Below are 21,875 nucleotides of genomic sequence, written 5' to 3'. Positions count from 1 at the left end.
GTGATAATGTTCATCTTTATCACTTGAAGGTTAAGCAAATAATAATTCCATGAGCTCATGTCATGTGCAAGTCCACTGACGGGCATTTAAATGCCCAGGAATCTCTGCTATAAGTAGCTGTTAGAACCATGGTTCAAACATGAAGAGACACATTCTGCTTAACTGTTAAACTGGCTTAAATCCCAAGTAATTAAATTGAAATCAGTGCATTTAATCCAGTCTAGCTGAAAGGATAATTTGGCCCTTTGATTCCTCCTGCCTTTACTCAATTGTTGAGAGATTTACTACATGGGCCATGCTCTGCACAACCAACATTCTGCAGTATACTTGTTGATCTACTTACCAGCAGAGTAAGAGCTTTATATTTGACATAGCTGAAACTTCTGGGTAAAAATAGATTGCAGAAAATTCCCAGCTGAGCTCTAGTATCAATTTTCAGGAAGTAAAAATACAGCTTTCCACCAAGCTAGACTAGTTGAAATTGAAGTAGTTTAGTGCACAATGGTTTGTAATATACTGAATGCTCCATCTGCAACACTCTAAATGGATAACATGAAGATTTGATAGCAAACCCAAAAATTACTTTTGCTAAATGGGAAAACGGGGGGAGGGGGAGAAACCAAACACCGCTGGATACTGCTCAGCACCAATTCATCGTCAGAATTCTCATCAAAGAGTCATTCTCACTGACTTCCTTTCTGAATTTGAGAGGGGATGAAAGGAGAAAGTACTTGCTCTGCATTTTATTACAAAGAAGTTTTGAAAGATGTCAAATTATTTGACAGGCTTTGTGAATGAGTAAATAATGGGACAAATGGGAAACATGAAAAATAGAGCAAGACAGTATAAAATATCATAAAAAAATCTTGATTATAACAACAATGAGATTGGTGCAAATCTACACAGAAAAGGAAAGAAATCAGCATAGTCTGGGATTAAATTTTCTCCAGACTACACTGTTTTCACAAAGTTTACATATGTGTGCCAGTTTTACTTCACACATAGGCAATAGGGGTTGTTTTCTTTTCACAATATTAAAACATTTTAGCAAGAAAGAAAATTGCAAGAGAAGTATTAAATACATGCTTGATTTTTTTTTTTAAAGACACAGGATTTCACACATGATTCAGCGACAATAGGAAATATCTACTATCTTGTTAAAATAGAAACCTGTATACATCACATTTACTTTTTTCTAATCTATAGTTTGTATGCAGATCTTAAGAGAAAGAAAAGTAACACAAATTCTCTAGTGAGCTGTAAACTTTTGCAAACATAATGTGTGAGTGTATACCTACACATATACCTAGATATTTACCTACATATATATTAATTTGTATACACAATTTCCATCTTCTATTTTTTATTTACTATTATGCAAAATCACCACTTTGCTCTCTCAGCAGTTGTGCTCTTTAAAACCCTAACTGTGTTCTGAAGCTGTTTCATATTTGTTTTCAAAGACTTCTTGTAAAATATTTGTTCGTTGTGGAGTTTTTTTGATCGTAAAAATAAGAAACTACCTTTCCATTTGGGTTAGAACTGAGATGAAATGAGGAATAGCTGCCACCAAGCAGAAAATTTGCTCACTTTATGTGTGCCAGTTAATTACGACACTTCAGAGGCGCTTCTGAAAGGATAAGGCAAGCTGCATAAATTTAGCTGTAATCCAGGCAGGCAAAACTAATTTGCAGGGGATGGCCTTATCTAGCTGCTGCAGCTTTCTCAGAAAATTAACCTTGGATATTTGGGCCCAATTCAGAAAGTGTTTGATTTTTTTCCCTCCCTGCTCAGCATAAGAGAATTTTAAATTCAATAGAATACCTGACTTTTAAGAGGCTCTATGAATGCTGTAGGCAGTTCAGAGTTATTACTGACAAGCAAAAATATATATTTATATACGTACATGTATGATTGTCCTTCATGGCCATTATCCTGCATGTGCATCAGAAGGTTTATCACCATATGTAGGGGGGGGGGGGGGTCTTTGGATTAACAGAAGATGCAGCTCATTTTAATGTACTTAGAAAAATTCATCAAAGTTCATTGCAGAATAAATCATGCATACTGACTTGTTCATTCCAGTGGAAATGAAGAAATCCTCATAAAAATAGAAGTTTAATGAAGTGTTGGAGCAAAGTCCTGCCTGTCATTCCAGTTACCACTGATTTAGAATATTCCTTGATACACTAATATTAATTGCTCTTACTCAGCACAGTGAAAAGTTTACCTGAGATTTCACCAGCTTCATCACTTCATGGGTGAAAGATTTAATTAGCAAATGTTGCCAAATCCACCTTAAAAGCTTCAGGCATAATATGAAGTATAAGCAATGTTACTGGCTTCTTAACATTTTGCAACCTACTTAGTTAAGTCTGCATATTATTTCATCTAACAGCATTAATGAGTTCACAGTATGATCCTCCTTTTGCCCAGTCAATAATCACTGTAAGAAAACATGAAAGTATAATCCATGTAAAATCTTTTCTTCCATAATGTAACTGGTTTAAAAACAGTGGATGTTTTGTGTAAAGACAAATTGTGATATTTGTCTCATGAAATCTGACCATCCAAAAATAGGTCTAAGGTCATTTGGAAGAAATTCTCTTTTAATATTTTTAGGTGGATTAATATCACTTTTTCCTACTTAGAGAGGGCTAGATATCTCCTTTACAGCACTCATTCCAGCCTAGGTGTGATGACTAAAACAGAACCACAGAAAGGTAATTAATACTTTTTAGGTCATTTCACTGACTCCTGTCCTCACTGACAAGTCTTCTGAATTTAAGACAGCCAAATTCATAGTAAATTAATCTAACCTGTAGTTAAAGCCCATTAACTTTTTTGATGTTCATCATTATGTTAATCATGACAATCTTTTAAATGCATGCTCAGTTGCTATTCTATTTTGATTAGGCCCTTGAAAATACAGCTAGCTTTCAAAAGGATCCATACATTTTAAGCACATAATTCTGTATATTCTGATCTGATGCAGAAAATTACATGGCAATGCAATCTTCAGTCTTGCTCTGAATTTTGCCAGGTTTTAACAACCAAGGGTTATTTATGATCAATAAAACACAAGCTAATTTAGCACTGCCCTTCTTCTTCCCACCCAGCTTCAGCATGCCCCAAGACACCTTCTATTCTTGCATTATGTCAGTGTAATTTTATGTTAGTGTCAAGATAATGAGTAGCTGTCATTTGATGCCAATTTTGGCCTTCAAAGCAATAGTAAGATTGCATGTAAATATAAGTGTCAACATAACCATTCTATAATAAAAGATTTGTCCTTTCATTATTGTAGTCATCACTGTCATTATTATTTTATTTTTATTGCTACTTAATTTTTACCACTGGAAAAATTTGCAATGTACTAGCTACTATCAACTCATATAGGAAAGACCAACTCTTGCCCAGTAAAGCATGTATTCAAAGAGACATACAGTACATGAAATACAGAAGTGTGACAGTTAAACGTATCGTTAAATACAGACTTTTTTAGGGAGTAGCAAAGAGGTTCACATTTAAAAGTTCATCCTTCAGATACAAGCAAATATGAAAAGTATTAAAGCGGAGGCATAAAAAAAAAAAGGGTTCGTACAACTATCAACAATGAGCATAAAATGAAAATTGACCAAATCATCTGATCAGTAAAGCACAGCAAACTTGCTCTTCTGAAGACAGTTTTCACAATTATATTGTAAATGTCACAATATGAAATATTCTTAAAGCAAAGTTTAAATTGCTTTCATTTCTAGAAGCATTCTTTCTCTCTAAGTTTTCGTAAGTTTGTCAGTGTATTTCTTGAGTGTACAGAGGTTTCACTTAGGGCAAATAACAAACAGGGCCAAGTTGCAAGAGTTGGAAAGATCTTGATCTTTATAATTTTCTTGCTTCAGTCTTTACCAGATGTTTACAGAATTACAACAGATGACTCAATTTGCCAGGTTTTTATTATGTTGAATTCAAAAAAACAGAGACAGATATTGAAGTGGGAATACTACTATTACCATCCAGCAGAATGCAGTAACTGGTTCATTACATATGCTTGGAAAAGTCAACAGCAAAACACCAGTTTAAGTGTTTATTCATATTTTACCCCTTCCCTGTGTAGAGTAGTCATGGTTTGTGCAGTGTTTTTTTGATAGACCAGTAGCTAGCATGGACATGTAGATATTTCTGTTTTCTAGATTTTCATAGAAGTTAAAATTAGTACCTACACAAATGCCCATATTCAACACTAATTTACATGAGCTTCCTTTATGTGGAAATTCCTACTCTTTCCATGTTTGGTATAGTCTTTAAAAATTGTCCCATGTTTCTAAGCATTACATATAAAATTCAGTTTAATAATGTCAAACAACTCCTAAGATACATGCGTAGACTTTTCAATCAACAGAAGGAAAAAAGCATCTCCACTGGTATGTGCTCACTGAGGTACCTATATCTTATGGTAGATTTATGGTGTGATTAATAAGAATATATGTAGCTTAGGAGTTGTTTGACATTATTAAACTGAATTTTATATGTAATTCTTAGCAACATGGGACAATTTTTAAAGACTATACCAAACTTGGAAAGAGTAGGAATGCCATAGTATTCTAGTGTCATTGGACTGGTGTTAGCATTAGTCACTATAACAAATGGATGCAAATGCTCTGATAAACAATACGTGATAGAATTTGGAACCACCAAAATACTGTTTATGACTTTCTGGGAAAGAAGATTAACTACAAAATTGTACTTGTATGAATCTGAAAACACATGTTGGTATGTCATTTGGCTATTTCAAAAACATAGCTGGAAAACACTAATATGTGGAAAATTAACATCTAATATGAGGAAAATTTGTCTTAGCTGTGACTGCCCAGAGAGAATGTTAGGCTTGGAATATCTCCATTTCGTTGGGATTTTCGCTCTCTTGAAGTCATAGAGAGAAGATTTTGACATCAATATTGATTAAATTGTTTACACATATGTTCAAAAACCTACATGAAATGAAAATCCGATTGAAATGGCTCTGATTTAATATATTCATGACATTTCCAATGGTCTAAAGGGCAAGACCAGAACAAAAACAAACAAAAAAACAAACAGAAAAATACCAATCAGGAACAAAGATGACCATCAGCAACAGAGCAACGGAAATGGATCCATTGTAGGCAAGTTTGTACAAAGACATCTCGAGGAGAGGAGAAGTCATTCTACAATATAGGTCTGTGAAGATCCTACTCTCTACTTCAAGTCAAGGCAGAGATCCAAAACATAAGATACCATCCAAATAATCACAGTTAGAAAAAGCAAAGTCAAAAAGGATAATGTGATCAACTGGATTACAATAAACTGAGAGGGAATTGAGGGTATAGATGGAGCACAGTCCATCAGACCTGGCAACAAAGGTAAATTAAATTTGACATATGACATCACAACAAATAACTCTCGATGCTTTTCAAAGAAGAAGTCAGATTGTAGGGACAAACATTATGAAAGAGTGCATAAATTAAGGACAGATTCTTAGAAAAATCAAGAACCTGCAGATTTCCCATAAGGCAAACAGGATCTGAATGTGTGCCTGGCACACATTGAACCAATAAGTAAATAAAAACCAATTGTTCTTATTTTTTCTATCTAGCAGATTTTTTTTTGTCTAATGGTGCAAAAAAGCAAAGTGGAAAAAGAACCTATGTTTTGTTCTTCATTCTAATTTTCCTCCTTCCATTTCTTTTTCTGCATTACAATACAGAGAATTGCCAATAATATGTTCATTTCCTGAATAAATAACCTATCAGCATTTCTCAGAAAGAATGTGAAAATCCAAGCTTCTCTTTATTTTTCGTTCAAATAATTACAAATCCAGCCATCATTTCCAGTTATATTTTCCTTTCAGATTAGTTCTATTCTATTTTCAGCAAATCCTTTACACTCACCTGTAACATTCACTCTTTTCTAACACTCAAACAGACTAGTGTGTGACAAAGAGAATTTTGCTAATGTGATGTCAAAACACCAAGTCGTTACTTTTTAATTTAGCCCAAGGTAGAATGGTGTAGTTTAGAGCCAGTGATCCATTGTTAAATTCAATTTCCCAACTGTTTAATTAATTTATGTATGCAATTTAATGATACTTAATTTTATACGTAACTTCAAGATATAGTGTTCTAATCCATTTCTAAGTAAAATCCTGAATAGTTACTAAAAGTTACTAAGAATTACTAAAAATATGTTTTTCTTTTGTTGATATTCTCCCAACTACTTTTTTTAAAAATTAATTTTGTCATTTCATCCATTATAGTAAGCTTCCCAGAAGAACTAAATAAATACACTGCCGTTGGAAACAAACAAACAAATTTTTAAAACCTTGTGTTTATTTTTGACTTAGGGTTAAAGCAAGACATGTTGTGGTCATGAAAAAGAATGAAAAGGATATTGGAAAACCAATAGAAAGCAACCTGTATGTTCATTATATTAGGCAGATAAGACATTCCAAGGAAAACTGTGTTATGTGTCACAGAAGAGCTTTGCTTCTGCGCTCCAGGATAATGAAGTAAAAGAGCTGGTTTTGTATTGGATTAACCACTTGCAAGGTAGTGAATAATAGAAGGAAATTCCATGCCAATTTGTATGCTAGCAAATAAAATCACATGAAGTTATAAAAGTAACAGAAGAATCAGAAAAGGACTGGTTTTATAGTTAAAGCCTATTTATTATGTGCTAGGAGTGTAATCTTAACTACCAGGTAATATAATTTATTATAATAAAGACTTTTCCCAAAACTCCCGACTCAAGTGTTACGCATGTACCTTGTACTCGACAGTCTGTACTACAGAGAATACTTTTTTACTAGATAGAGAGACTAAAGGAAGGAACAAACAAATCAGAAATTTCAGCCCCTAACTATAGCAAAACAGAAGATTAAGCCCTCAGTTGAGTTGCAGTCTAACAATTTACCGCCAAGATCTTGTTTTCCCTTTCCCAGAAAAGGAGGGAAAAATTACTGGAAGTATGATTTCTACAGCCTCCCTGGATATTAGATGAAGAATGAGATATATTCAAAATAAAAAAATCCTGACTGAATTTATCTGTTTTAGTTACTGACATAACACTGCATGCAGCAATGTAGTCAAATCTCAAATATTGAGCAGAAGGAGCACAGACAATTTAGTGCTAACCCAGGACTTCACACTACTTATACGGGAATCAAGAAGGGAACATTTTATCCAGATGCATTCTTGTGAGTGATATGTAAGAGGCTTTACAAGTCACAGAGACTTGGTCAAGTTCCGCATTAAATGCACTGGCTAAAAGCATTAATTGCAGAGTCAATCAACTGCATTATCCTTCAATTCTTGGTCAGCATTGGATATCCAAGTTGTAACATGTCTTGGGGATTTTCTCTTAGTAATGCCAGTTTAACTATTTAATGGAGGAACAAAGTAAGATCAAGATGATTTGAAGTAGGATTCATCTCACCTAGCTTTGGACATTTAGAAGTTAGACATCTAAGTCTGAACTGCAGAGAAATAGGCACCTCTAGAGGGCAATTCATTTGACCTATCTCAGATGCCTATTTTAGTCAGAGATGAATCACCCTCCAGAGATGCCCAGATTTCTCTATAGACTATAAAGGAAGCCTAGGGCAAGCAGTTCAGTGCTAGACTTCTGACTTTCAGATATGTAATTTAGAAGAGATATATCCCACTCACTGTAGTGGTAAGGTTCAATTTCTACACTTAATCACTCAGGCTCTTTTCAGATTCATATATTACCTAAGAATTTATCTCCTTATCTTTTGCTCTTCTTAATTTCTTCTTTGTGTTATTGGTTTCTTCTCAAGCACTTACTGCTTTTAATTTTCACTCATTTGCTCATTAAAAATATTCACTTATAGCAAGTTCATTGTAGCCTCTGTGTATTTCACTTTCCAAAACAGATGCTTCGATGATAACAGCGAGAGAGCATTATAAAATTACAATGCTTGATCCAGCTGTTATTCTTTCTTAAGATTTTCTTTTCATTTCTGAGATGTCTAAAGACTCACTTTTCAGGCCTCTACAATGGAAATACTTAATGGTCTGTCTCTATTTATTCACTGATTTAGTAAGATTATTTGTTCAGAACTGCATATTATACAAATTAAATCATTATAAATGATCCTGAACATTCAGAAAACCAGAACTAGTGCTTGGATTTAAATTTCTTCTGATCCAGAGGCTTGACATTCTCCTCAGAGTGATTTTATACTAGTGTAACTATTGACTTCAGTAAAATCTTTACAGACATAACAAAAGTGAGAGAAAAAGTAATCCTAGGCTTTTGCTAGACAGGAAATGATTGCAGATGCTTAATTATTTCTCTCTGTCCTCAATTAAAAAATAATTAAATCATTTTATTAAAGAGTATTTATATTTGATTCAAAAATTTTAGCTATTTCAACAGTAACCTGCTAATAGTTACACAAATTTGTAGTGTTCTTTGCTCTGATCAGTGGAAAGAGTCTTGGTTAATCAACTGTTGCACAGAGCTGTTAATCAATACAAACAGCAGCTCATGTTCACTCAGCATTTAAATACATTTTTTTTAAAAAAGTATCTAGCATGAGATCTTATATTAAAATATATAACCATATATTTTAACATTACTACAGGTACTTCAAACATTTAAAGAGAGGATTCTTAATGTAAAATTCTTATAATACAGACTGAGCGCAATCAGTATAAAAATAATTTGACAGCCTTCCACATTGCTAAGTAAATGAGGCATAGCCTTGAATATGAAACTTAAGAGACTGCTGATTTCTTTAGACTATATTAGAGAATTTATGACACTTCCTGTGGGAGAGGGAAACTGTTTAGGAAAGTTTATCCCATCTCCCAAAGGCACGGCAATCTTCTTCTATTTATGCTTAGATTATCAGCATGAACAGGTTGGTTTTTTTCATTCTCTGTGGGTGTCAGAACTGCGCTAACAGAAGTTAAGTTTGTGTGAGGGAGTAAGTGCTGAAAATTATTTTCAACAACATATATAGACTCGACTGTGTCTACTGCTGCACGTCCTATTGGTCAAACTATAGGCTTAATCCTAGAAGTGCTGGATATTCGGAAAGTACAGATGACTTTGACCACCAATGGACTTTCAAGATTTGCAATGAAATTTGATTGCCATTACTGGGGCTCCTTCCTATGACTTCGCAACTTTTCTCTTTGGAAGCATTTAGTGCTTGAAACAAGCACTCAGCAGCTGGAAGAGCAAGATTTCCCATTACTTGGCAAGTATATGTTCATGCTGGATTTGGTCCTTTTAGAGAAGCATGACAGTTTTTCAGGAGGGCTTATAAAGATATTCTAAACATTGTACATATATGCATGCTCCTATAATTAATAAATGTGTAAATAAATACTGCATATACTTAACAAATTTTTGATAGTTGTACATTTAATAAGGCATTTTAGATATAAACCAGAATAAGATTATCTGACAGAAAAACTTCAGTGTAATTAAGGAATGACAGATCAAGAAAAGATGTCCCCAGGATAAGCTGAAAGTATTGTGATCCATTTTGAAGGAGTGCTCCAGTACCAGTGCTTAGTTGTTTGAAGTCTAAACCTGGAGAACTTGAATTTGAGAGAATGTTATGCCTTTAAATAAAACAGACTTATGCCTAGTTTTCTTGTTATTCAAAACATTCCATTCTGCTTATATATTTTCCAGTAACAGTCATTAGATAGTATGAATGAAAAGACTTGCAACCAGAATTTAGGGTGCTTCTTCCCAGATGGATTCCCATAGAATGGATTTACAATCCTCTTTCCCTTCACCGTTAATGGTGTGCTACACGTAGGTATCACTCCAGCAAGAAAGATGAATATGAACAAACATCTCACTCCAGGGATACCCTGATCATCTCCTATGGGTTTCAATCCAGAAAACTCTGGGATCTTTGTTTCCTGATTTCTGAACAAGTGCTATAAGCACTAGTTATCTTATTTAAAAGAAGATAGAGGGAAGAATGCCCACTATGGCCTCAGCTAACAGGCAAGTTTTTTAAAAGCCCTTAACAACACTCCATGCACACGCTGTTCTTCTAGTATATGTTAAACATGTTCTGCACAGGCATTTTTTGATCTAGGCTTCTGCCTTTTTAAAAATCCTTTAATACAGTTCTCAATTAAGTGTAAGCAGGAAAGCAGCAGCAGGAGCTTAGGGTGTCAGAAAAAGAAAAACTGTTCACTCAGCACTGTTAGGTTGTAGACATGCTCACCCCAGGAAGTTGGAGAAGCTGAAAGTTTTGCTTTCAGGCTTTATTAGGCATCTCTTTTGTTCAGTAACACATAGATAGTGGGTTGGATGGTTTGAGCACTGTAACTATTCTATATAGTAAAATGCAATGTAATCCAACTCAAGGCCCAGTCTAAGAGATTGTAAATGTGAGGACACTCAGAACAGCTATAGAAACTAAATTTAGAAATTTTAAATTATTTAGTTCAGCAACAAGTTAAACAGTCCTAGCCTTTCTGAACAAGTCTGCAGAAAGGCTTATTCAGTAGTAGTTCAGATCAGTTTTCTTCCATGTAACTATCCAGACAAAGACTAAAAATGAAAGAACTGAAAAATTCCAGTTCAGGGGCAAAAGAATGAGGAAGCTATTTAGAAAGTAGAAAGAGAACAGATGTCCTAATAGTGTTGTGACAGTGACAAAATGAAGAAGTATTTTTGAACCATTGCATGTTCACTTATTAGTAGAAGTGGAAAGAAAATCTAAAAAGACTTGTCATTGCTTCAGCTTGCGATTTTAAACATGATAATTGCATGGTAATTAATCACTGTCTCACAATTAAAAGTAAATAAAAGTGAATTTATAGCCTGAAGACAAATGTGTCAGAATTTTACATCAAGCAATATCTTTTTCATTAGATGGAAGCAGATGTTGACAGCAAGCTCAGTAGCAGAAACCTACCTAAGATAAAAGCACTAAAAGAACACAAAATGTGAGATTACTATCCCCAAATATATTCTTTCTATCAATTTATCATTTTATGATGCTTCTTTCTTCTATCAAATCACAACATTTCAAGTTTGATAAGTCAGAGAACAAAATGCCTATTTAAAACTCCTTGTCCCAACCACACTTTCTTGACGCTTCCTGATACATCTCAGACTGTCATTTATCAGTCAACTTGCATGTTTTAATTACATAACTATGTTACCATAACCCTTAACATCCTAGAGTGTACTTCCTAAGTGAAAAAGTAGTCCTCAACGAAGTATAAAAAGTTAGGAAGCGAAACACTATTTTAAAACATTCTATGTTTGTTCTGTAATGACCTGCATATAAGACCATCGCAGGCTAACATCCCAGATAACAAGATTTCCTAACACTAACAATATTTTCCTTCGTAGTTCATTTACACACGGGCCTGACATGAATTATTGCTACCACTCAAGGTGGTAGCTACACAAGTAGTTTGCCACACAACTAGTTTGCTCTTATTCTTTATAGTGATTGCACACAAACCTGGTGAAGATCGTAATGCAACATTTGAGTTTATGTATATATATTTGTGTATCAGTAAGTATACCTATACATACATGTTTTTAAAGATGACTTTTTCTAGCCTTGTCTCTTTTTTTAGCACCAGTATAACCTCAGCAAAGAAAGGTCTTTGGTTTAAGTGTGTAACAATTGGTCATTTGTTATAAGTATACAGACTAAAATAAAAACCTCAGCCGATATTTGTATTTACTTCAATGTCTTACTAGAAGGAAATTAATTTAACATAATAGGAAACTCAAACATTTCAATCATGCAATATTTATAAGTTAATAAAAGAGATTCAGAATTTCCTTCCTGCAGTCTCTCACAGACCACTCTTTCATATTAAACATTTGGAGTCTCTAAGCTATTATTATTACAATATTATGATATTTACTAGATGCATCATGTCTTTGAAAGCTAATCAGAGTAGACATTAATCATGCAATATACTTTCCCTTTTCAAAAATTATAGGAAGCAGATGGTATCTTCTTTATCCTCCCTCAAAGATAAGAATGTCTGTGCAGTGAACCAATAGGAACATAAATACTTAATTTTAGAACTGTGAGTGTAGTCAACATATACAATTAACATCTAAAAATGCCACACTGCAAAGTAACATGAAGGGTAACTTGCAGGGGAGATTCAGATCTGACTCCATTCACCTCGGCACCACATCCTGGTGACATGTCTACTTCAAGTCCTGTATCTTTATTCAGCTCACCTTTTCCCTGTTCTCGTTTTCCTGTTCCACCTCCCCAAGACCTGCTGTAGCTGTACTATGAAAAAAGTAGGCCCAGCAATGTCAATCTGGGCATCAGTAGTTATTGTGCACAGTGCCAGTTTCTTTTCTTGGAAGGAGAATATGAAAATAAGTCCACTACTATTTGTGTAGCAATCCTGGGTCATATTAGTAAACACCAAAAAAATCCCCATAAAGAAACTAATTCCCTGATCAGTGTGAATCTGCTGTGTAATAAAAAGACTAGAAACCTCACATCAGTTGTTGACAATGAAGAAGAAAAATGAGGACTACACTTTCAGTGGACTTCATTTCTCCCAAATATTGAAGGATGCAGAGGGTCTAGTTGGGATTAGGAAAAGGGGAATAAACCTAAGGTGGAATATAGAAACTGGGCTGAGAACATTAGGTGGGTTTGGAGTAACGTGGGATGTGGTGGGATGGAGGCAGATAGAGTTGGGGTGTACAGGTGTATTATACAGTGTCATAGTGTCAGGTGTGTTTTACACAGCACAGAGCATGGGGGATGTAATGTGGGAGGAAAGTGGGTAAATGTAATTCTGAAAGCTGCTGTTTTCTCCCAATCAAACTGAGCCTGGAGATTCTCTTCAAGGTATAAAAGAATTTCTGTTGTTTTGTATATACACAGCGCGGACCCAGAAGCTGTTCTGAACTAATGCATCTAAAGGCTGCAAGCAACACTGTAGTTGCTAAGGGTTGTAATGGGTAATAACAGTGCCTCCCCATGGGTAAGAATTAGCCTATACACTAAATAAATCAGGTGACTTTGGGGGACAAAACCTGTAAAATCTCATAACTAAAAACTATATTAAAAAGTTTCACCTGTTAAAGTTATCTTAAATCTACTCTTTCTAAACTCTTAAGTGTCCAACTTAGTAGTCTTAGTTACTGTTTCCTGCATATTTTGTAAAAAATTGCTGTTATTAACTATCACAAACCAAACATGTTTGATGGGGGAATGGGGTATGAAATGAGAAAGAGAAAAAATAAAATCAAGCATTTCCTAACTCAAGGTAACACAAACACTTCCTAAATTCCTAAAATTGGAAAGCAAGCATCCTGAACAAAAAAAAATAAAACAAAAACAAAACCCCACAAAACTGTTTGTCTACATCTATAAATGAAAAAGAGGAAAGAAGGGTGAAATGAGATGTGACTGCTTCTGAGCACTGGGATTTTTAGGCAATACATTCATTTTCTATAGTTGTCAGAGAAGCAAATGTTCCAGAAATATGGCAGTTGAAAAATTATCCATCATCTCTCTTGGCGAAACAAGACCTAACCAGAGGATGAGATTCCATGAAGTCATATTTTGACAGTGCAGGCAAGGTCATATTACTTTGCAGTTTCAATGGCCAAGTTGGGCAGCTTGTCTGCTTTTTTTGCCCAACATCTTAAGCACTTATCATTGAAATTTTTTTAAACTCACTACAACTGACTGATGTGTTAGTACAGAGATGACACATAGAAGCATCAAATTTCTGAACTGCATTAACCTACACCATGTTTCCTATTTCCTCCAGGGCAATATAAATTCATATGTGACTGAACTAGGACTGGTTGAAACTTTCTCATACAATTGTAGGTTTTGTTGGTGGGAGTTGTTGATGAAATAAAAACATTCATGAGAAGTTACGATTCTAACAACTTTCTACTTTACAACAATTGAAATAAGGCCTTCTGACATGGTCAGCAGTCTCAAATTGCAATACTTTTTTTTTCCTAAGAGCATTTTCTCAATTCAAATTAAGTTGCTTACTTAAATACTTTTTTAATTTCAAGCATGAGATTAAAATTTCAAAGCAAAAATGAAAGGTGTCATTTGCATTTGAAAGGATATGTTTCTGGAAAATCTATCTCAAGACAAAATTTTTAATTACTCCACTTAATATTATTTTGTATTTTTTTCAAAAAATTACCTTTTAGCATGAAACCAAAGCTTCAGCTTTCAATGACTTTTCTGGAATGCTGTGCTGCACTATAAATTTTAACATTGAACATGACCTCTATAGATAAAATTTTACCAATTTTAAATTTTACCAATAAGTGAATGATAAATGTAACAACAAGAAGCTAACTAATAAATTTTGAAACTGCAAAACCGAAACATTATTTACTTTCCAAAGGACAGATTCCTACACCAAGTTTTCACTGTGGTACTGTCCCTTTTTGTAGCAGCCCTCTGGCAGCATTCATTTATTGTGCTGGTGACTGCTGTTGCAGGGATAGTAGCTCTGCTTCCTCCTTATCATAGTTTCCATGGGGAATAGCTGAGATCAGATGCACAGAATTCACATGCACTTTTTCCAGTTGTTAGCTATGTAAGGCAAGATCAGGACATGGCACTTCATGTTTTAACTAGCTGTATAAATCCTTTTGCAACTTATGTTTTTTACAAATAGAACTAAACCCAGCCAATAGGTTTCTAAATTCTGTTTTTCAGTGTCTGAAAATTTTAGCTGCAAACAAAATATACTTCAAACTTTAGAGCAATTATTGCTTGAATATATTTCATTTACTTAGTATTTTATTGACGAGCTGAATCTCCTGATTTAACTGAGGTACTCAGAATGAAGCTGTTGAAGCATTTGTTTAAGAATCACTCCCGTGAGCAAGGATTACAAGATTCAACCTTTGCGAATTAGCACATTTCTGGTCTTATGTGCTTGCACCATTGACACATAAAGATAAATTCTTCTCAGAAATAAGGAAATACACTTGCCTGAACAGAGTTATATTGTTTTAGCATGCATTTGATAGCTGTGAATATTATTAATTCTCACTGGCAAGGCTAGACTCGGTGTATGCTTCATAAGGCCTGCTGTGGTATCAGAGGTGATTTAAATAGGATCACTCAGAAGCTGATAACCTCATGGGTGAGATTAGCTGCTGTTAAACCCACAACTGATACTCAAACTACACTTTCTTTTTACGCCTTTAGAATGAGAATGGCTCGTTTTATTTTTCCTGAATCAGAAATGGCAAAGGAAACATATTGCCACGTTCTCTTCCTTCCAGATAACTTTTCCACAAGGTGAAAGGACTTTAAGGCAAATGCAAATAAAGACACGAGTTGCATTCACCCATAAAATAGTATGATGTTGAATCAGAAAATTCCAAAAGTTCTTGCTAATATATGTGCTTAAAACAGTAAGAGAAAATGTATTTTTGTGTTATTTTTTTCTTAGAAAATAAAATAGTAACTTTATTTAGGTAAGGAAAAAACAACAGTGTAGGTAGGATATATGTGACCTGTGAGATCAAGTTCAACATGCAGATAGACTATTTAACTGTCTCTGAAGATGAAGCCAACGCATACTCCTTGATGTGTTCCAAAGACAGCATAAAGAAATTTCAAAGAAACGTCTTGCACTATAAAGCTTCTAAAACAGCAAGCAAGCTTTATTTTTTCTTGTTAATTTTTCTTTTCTTTTTGGATAGCAAAATAATTATTCTCAATACGTTATATTTTAATAACCATTTCATCAGCTTTCATGAATTGCATCAGGCATTAATAAACGTATCTAGATTTTCTTGAATTCAAACTGAGGTCAGGTACCTGGGGTAATCCAGAAACTTCTAAATACTGGCAATAGAGCCCTGCTCATTGGCTTGCATCCTGCCTGTTTCAAACTCATGTCCTCATGCACTGCAATTCTAAATGGAGATAGAGGATATCTTGATTTTTAACAATCATAACAGAAGACTTCTGACCTGACTTTCCTTTTGTAAGCTTTTGGACATTTAATGAAAACACGATGTGTAATTTGGAAGAGAAAAGTGTTGGTTTTTTATGTCTATTTCTATTTTCAGTTGTAGATTAATGTGTTTATATTCATACAGACAGAAATTAGGGCCATTGCCTTAGCTTTGCTAACAGACTGCTACAATTTTATTCCACTTTGGTATTTACAGGTTTCAAAATTCCTATCCAAGTGTGACAACACTTCTTTATGTCTTTAAATTATAACCTGGAAGAGAAAACTGCAAAAGTGGGTAGCACCACCCCTAGTTATGACTGCCTACCTTCTGTTACAAGATCTTGAGACAAGGAATAATACAGACAAACAGGGCAACAAAAGATGCAATTTTTCCCCTTAATTTATCAGATGGAACAACAACAACAAAAATGTAAAGCAGAAACCCATGGATCTAGCAGGTTCAGATCTGCAGCTAGTGAAAGTCAAGACTGCACTGTGTTTCAGAAGGGCATGGTAATTTATGCCAACTAAGAACTTGGCCTAGCTCAAAAAGCCGGATAATCAAAGATGTCAGTCTACTTTGGAAACTTTCCTTAAATGGCAGCTCATGAAATCTAGAGGGACTTAGAAGAGCTTTCTTTCAACTCCCTCATCTCTATAGTCTCTTAGTACCTGACAAATAATATCTGCAGATATGCTTTTCACTTCATTTTCAACATGTCTCCAAAGCAATTCATACACCTTTTCTCCCAATGTGCTGAAGGAATATAATATGTTCTTTAAGACTGAAAAGACAGACAAAACAAGCTGCATAAGTGATAATATATATACAGATCTTTTACTTTAGATTTATCTTATTTTAATCAAATGAGTAGAAAGAAATAAATCCCAATTATTAATAATGCTATAACATAATTCCCCACTTCAGCTGCATTTCAGTGTATGTCCTTTGATTCTACAGGATATCTACCTCATTGTAAATGTAGACTAAAACATATTTTATTCAAATCCTCTATTATCTACATCTGTGGTTTTTAACATCTGCTGAATTTTCATATGTACTATGTACATTTTTTCATTATCAACATGTAGAAGTAGACATATACTGTGCCCTTCTATGGGTCTGTATATGTGCTAGAGTATATATGCCTTATCTGTGTACACATACTGCAGTAGGTTCACTGTGAGCACTGGTTCTTATCAGATACATAATTTCTTAAGTATAAACTATGTTCTATTTCATATTTTAGCAGGTTGCTAAGGATATTTAACATGTTCTGATGTTGCTTATTTTTTATTCTACATTATGAGCCTATAAAGTAGCCCTTTTTTTTACATTTAATGTTTTTTATTATGTCTTACAAATAATTATTTAATTTGCACTTCAGTTAACAGGCATTTATTGTACAGTAGGAATCAATTGACTCCAATACCGATCTCTCTTATTATTTGATTCATTCAAAAGAAAATTCAGTTTATGTTATGATATCCCCAAAATTGTATCAACAATACAAATAAAATTATTATTAGCAAAAAAAGTGGGTAACTAACTGATATGAAAAAACATGTAGATTAATGTCAAGAATTATTTAAATTAATTTAGTCTTTCATTAATTAACTCAAATCAGATTTACTTTCTTGGTTTATAAGACAACCAAATTGCTAAAGAAGGCATTTAGCTTTACAAGGTGAGTAATGAAAGCACAGCTACACCCACAATATTTATCTATCTCAATTCAGAAGCATTGGATTGTATTTTACATTGTCACCTGCTAAAACACACATGAAGAGCATACTACATTTGACCTCTAAGTATAGGATATCCATAAAAATGTAGTGAAATAGTTAAACATTTAAATAAAAAATATTATTTATCCTGACAGATATTTAGCTTCACTGATGCTACACTGTCTGGCAAGAAGTGGAGGAGAGTAGTAAAATGAAGGCGAGGGATTCTAAAAGTACTGCAATCTTACCCTCTAGCCTCCCCCAGTTGTCTGGCTTCAGTAGGCATGGTGCAAATTGAGATGATAAGTGGTGATAGTCTATGGCTGCTGAAGCAGAAAAATTTGAGACATGAGAAACCTTGAGAGAATACTGCAAAATACAGCACTAACAAAATGGTGTAGTTGTTTGCTTTATTTATATCAGCCTATCAAAGATTAGGATCTAGCTGCCCTTAACAAAGTAACTAGACTGAAACCTAACAGAAGTACAAAAAAGCAAATGAACAGGGATTCTCTGCTCAAAAATACGCATTTTCCACTTTCTCACATACAAAAGCTTATTTTTCTCAAGTATAAAATCCGTTCCTGTGCCGTCTTTTCACCTCAGCTTTTCTCAGGAATCAGCTTGAACACAGAGGTTTCACAGTCTGTCACGAGGGTACACATGCATAAGCTATTTCCTTTGCCAATATTGAGAACAAAATTCAAAATCAGTTTTTCAAATCAGCAAGCCCTATTTTGATCAAGAAATGTGAGGTGATTGCAGATGAAAACTAAATTCCTTGTTCTGTTAGAATCTATCAGGCAAAACCTGCAGGCTTGAAAGAGCATATGCCTCTCTTTGTAGCAGAAAGTCAGACACCATCTCTACACCGGTAGGAATTTCCAGTTTGTTTAAGAAAGACTTAAAAATAGGGTACCGCAGCTGTTGAACCCTTAAGTCAAGGACTGAATGACAGTTGTAAAAACTGCACCAAAAGTGTAGAATTGACCAGAGGCTGATAGAAAGGTTATGCTGATAATTGTTTAATATCATTGTCTTACACAGTTGATGTGTAACAAGATGACTAATGAGCAATGGTTTTGTTAGAAATACTTAGTGCGGCTTTAGCCATACCCTAGGCTAATGGGACACAAGCGAGCTCATACTCAGAAGATACTTAAGCACGTTGGTGAGGATTATAGCTACTCTAGTTCCTGCCATTCAGCCTCAAAGCTAGCTCACCTCCTGGTAGCTTAGCGAAAAGCGGTAAACAAAGCTCATAACCTCTCACCTTGTTGTTTACCTGTTTTCCCAGACTACATTAATCAAGTTGCTCAACTCTGCAGATAACTAAATCTTTGTAATACCTCATATTTCAGTTTGTGCTAGATATAAAATTTACTTTCCACTGTGCCCTCTTTCTTAACCAAAAAGAAGTGCAGGAAAAAAGCATTGTGTATATTGAAATTACACCAAAGAAGCTAAAGATTTTTGTACCAGTCACAAGGAAATGCTGTGACTCACAGATGTTATCATTGTTCCAATAACTAATAATCTTTCCAGGTTTCAGCACTGTCTTTGTCTTATCTGTAAATGTTTTCCAGTTCCAATACAAAGTTAAAATCTTTACTAGGCACATCAGAATACTTCTGTTTCTCACCTACTCTTTGAGTTAGTATAGTTAGTCGAGCTGACTCTTCACTTGCCCAAGAAAGGCAAGTGGGAGAACGAAGTTTAGATCGTATCCCAGCATGGACTTACCATATCATAGCAAGGGCCTTATCATGGACTGAATACTGAAATGACAGGACTCCAAAAACTAGGCAATATCTATATATAGCTTAACAAATTTTGAAGTTAGCTTTCATACCTTTATCTGGCTTGATCAGAAAGCGAGTCTGAGACTTATAAATTGCTCTGACACAACCAGGAGAGTTTGCTACCTCACTCTGAGTCTGATTAAAGTTATTGAAAATGAGATCTATGTAGCTCTTTAGTCATCAAGCTCATAAAAGGCCTTATGATGATTATTGTTAAAGTTATTCAAAGTCAACCAAACCTTTCAGTAAGAGCTAAGCCAAAAGTTCTGTTAAACCTGCCGGTGGAAAAATTATCTGTCACCCAGTCTTTAATAGGAAATCTTAAAGGCAGATTTTGTTATTTCCCAAGGTGTCTTAAAAGGTGTTTTAATAAACACTTTTCTGTTGTTGTGAATATTTTAATCCACCTTATATCTTGTAGCCATTATCAGCCTTAACTTATCTCAAAAATCTTCATGAAGCCTCACGGTGATTATTTCTAGCTTGGACTTCTCTTTCCTATTTAGTGTCTTTAATCATAGGTTCCACAGAGATTAGCTTTGAGGATAATTTTTTTTCCCCCTATTTTGGGTCACACCAGGGCTACTCCTGTGAAATTCAATTAGAACCTTATAACAGTCCTCTATGATTTTCATCACTTCTAAAAACAAACATTGAGATCTTGAAAGAAACACTATGTGACTGCCAGAAGGGGTTTATTAGCACTTTGTCAGAAAAGTATATTTGTTGGGGCAGATCAATCAAATCTACTTCAAATAATAAATCTTTGAGCTCTAAACAGTATGGACCTAATATTCAGGTTTTATTTTTTTAAAAAAAAGGCCGGCACCCCATCATAACATGAAAGACTGTAGAATAAGCTAGCTCTTAACTGCAAAATTATTGCTTCAGAACATTTACTTTCACCATCAACTTTAAGTAAAGGCCTGTTCTCAGACCATTTGTTTTGTCACCTTGATCTGGGCTACCAGAATACCCATTAAGTCCCGGCAAAAGATTACTTTTCATTTTTAAAGCCATTGTTTCCCAAGGATGTCTTTTCAACCCACAGAATCTTCTGACTGATTTGAGAAATTTAAGGCATGTCTGAATTAGGAGAATTCACAAGAGAATAGTTGTATCAGCATCACTTAAGATTAAATCAGCAACTGAAGTCCTATATTACAACTACACAGAAAATCTACACAACAGGACTGCTAATTACACTGGTGGAAATTTCACCTATACACTTATACTGCTATACAATACATCACCTTAAGATTTTTTTTCTTGATCACCAAATTGTCAAATATGGAAAAGAGACAATCAGAGTGAAAGACTTTTAATAAAGTTTCAACAACCAGTTATTAGTTGTGAGAGTAAAACTGAGCAAAGTTGTGGTGAAAAATGTAATCTCTCCACCGGTAAATTTCAAAACAAAAAGTGGCAAATATGATGATTCTACCATGTGGGCTAAATGTTTCTCCTAGCTTCTGATGTATTTTGCATAATAATAGTTTTGTCAGATGAGCTTTAATGCATGAACAGTTTTAGGAAAAAGGATCACACTGCCTTGATTGCTGTTAAGACATTCATTTGGGTTACAATAGAATTTTTCCTGTACATTAGAGCAAAGTTAAATATGAGCTGGCCAACAACGAAACTATTCCACGGAATGCCTTGCATCTTGTCACTTATTTACTTTATGCATACGATTAAACACTCAAGAGAAAGAGAATCTCAACACAAAAGTTAAATGTTTTTGTTAAAATTGAGACCTGAACTGTACTATTCATTATGTTAAAAAAAAAAAAAGCATTTCAATAGGAATAACAGACTGATATGTAAATGATTAAGGCAATCACTTATTCTGTGGGAGACCAGATTACAAATTTTACCTGTTCCAATAGAACAAAAGGAGTAAAATTCAAGCTATCAACATCTAACCATAACATTTAAATATTTACACTCAGCATATCTGCAATTTTGAGTAGAAAATATGTTTTAGCCTGAACACCTCCTATGTGAAACTGGCTTTGAATGTCTTCGGTTAATATACCAAAAATACCAGAAAAACCTCCCAATCACTTTCAATAAATCGTCATTTCAAACAATGGGAAATACTGTCAGAAAAGTCCCAAGCAATTGTATCTTCTGAACTGTTTTACACCAGTGTAATACTATATATTCCCATTTTATTAATCTAGGTTATGTTAGAAGTCAGCTGAAATCACCGCTGCACTCTAGTGACTGAACACATAAGTCAATTTGAGCATCGTAGTCGCCATTCAAGATTTCTGACTTCACACATCAATGTTTTATGGTTATATGAATAGAGGCAGAGGGAGGATAATTATCCAACATTGCC

This window comes from Cuculus canorus, chromosome 2 (genome assembly GCF_017976375.1).
Source record: "Cuculus canorus isolate bCucCan1 chromosome 2, bCucCan1.pri, whole genome shotgun sequence".
In the NCBI taxonomy this organism is placed as follows: domain Eukaryota; kingdom Metazoa; phylum Chordata; class Aves; order Cuculiformes; family Cuculidae; genus Cuculus; species Cuculus canorus.
Note: the sequence above shows the minus strand (reverse complement) of the source record.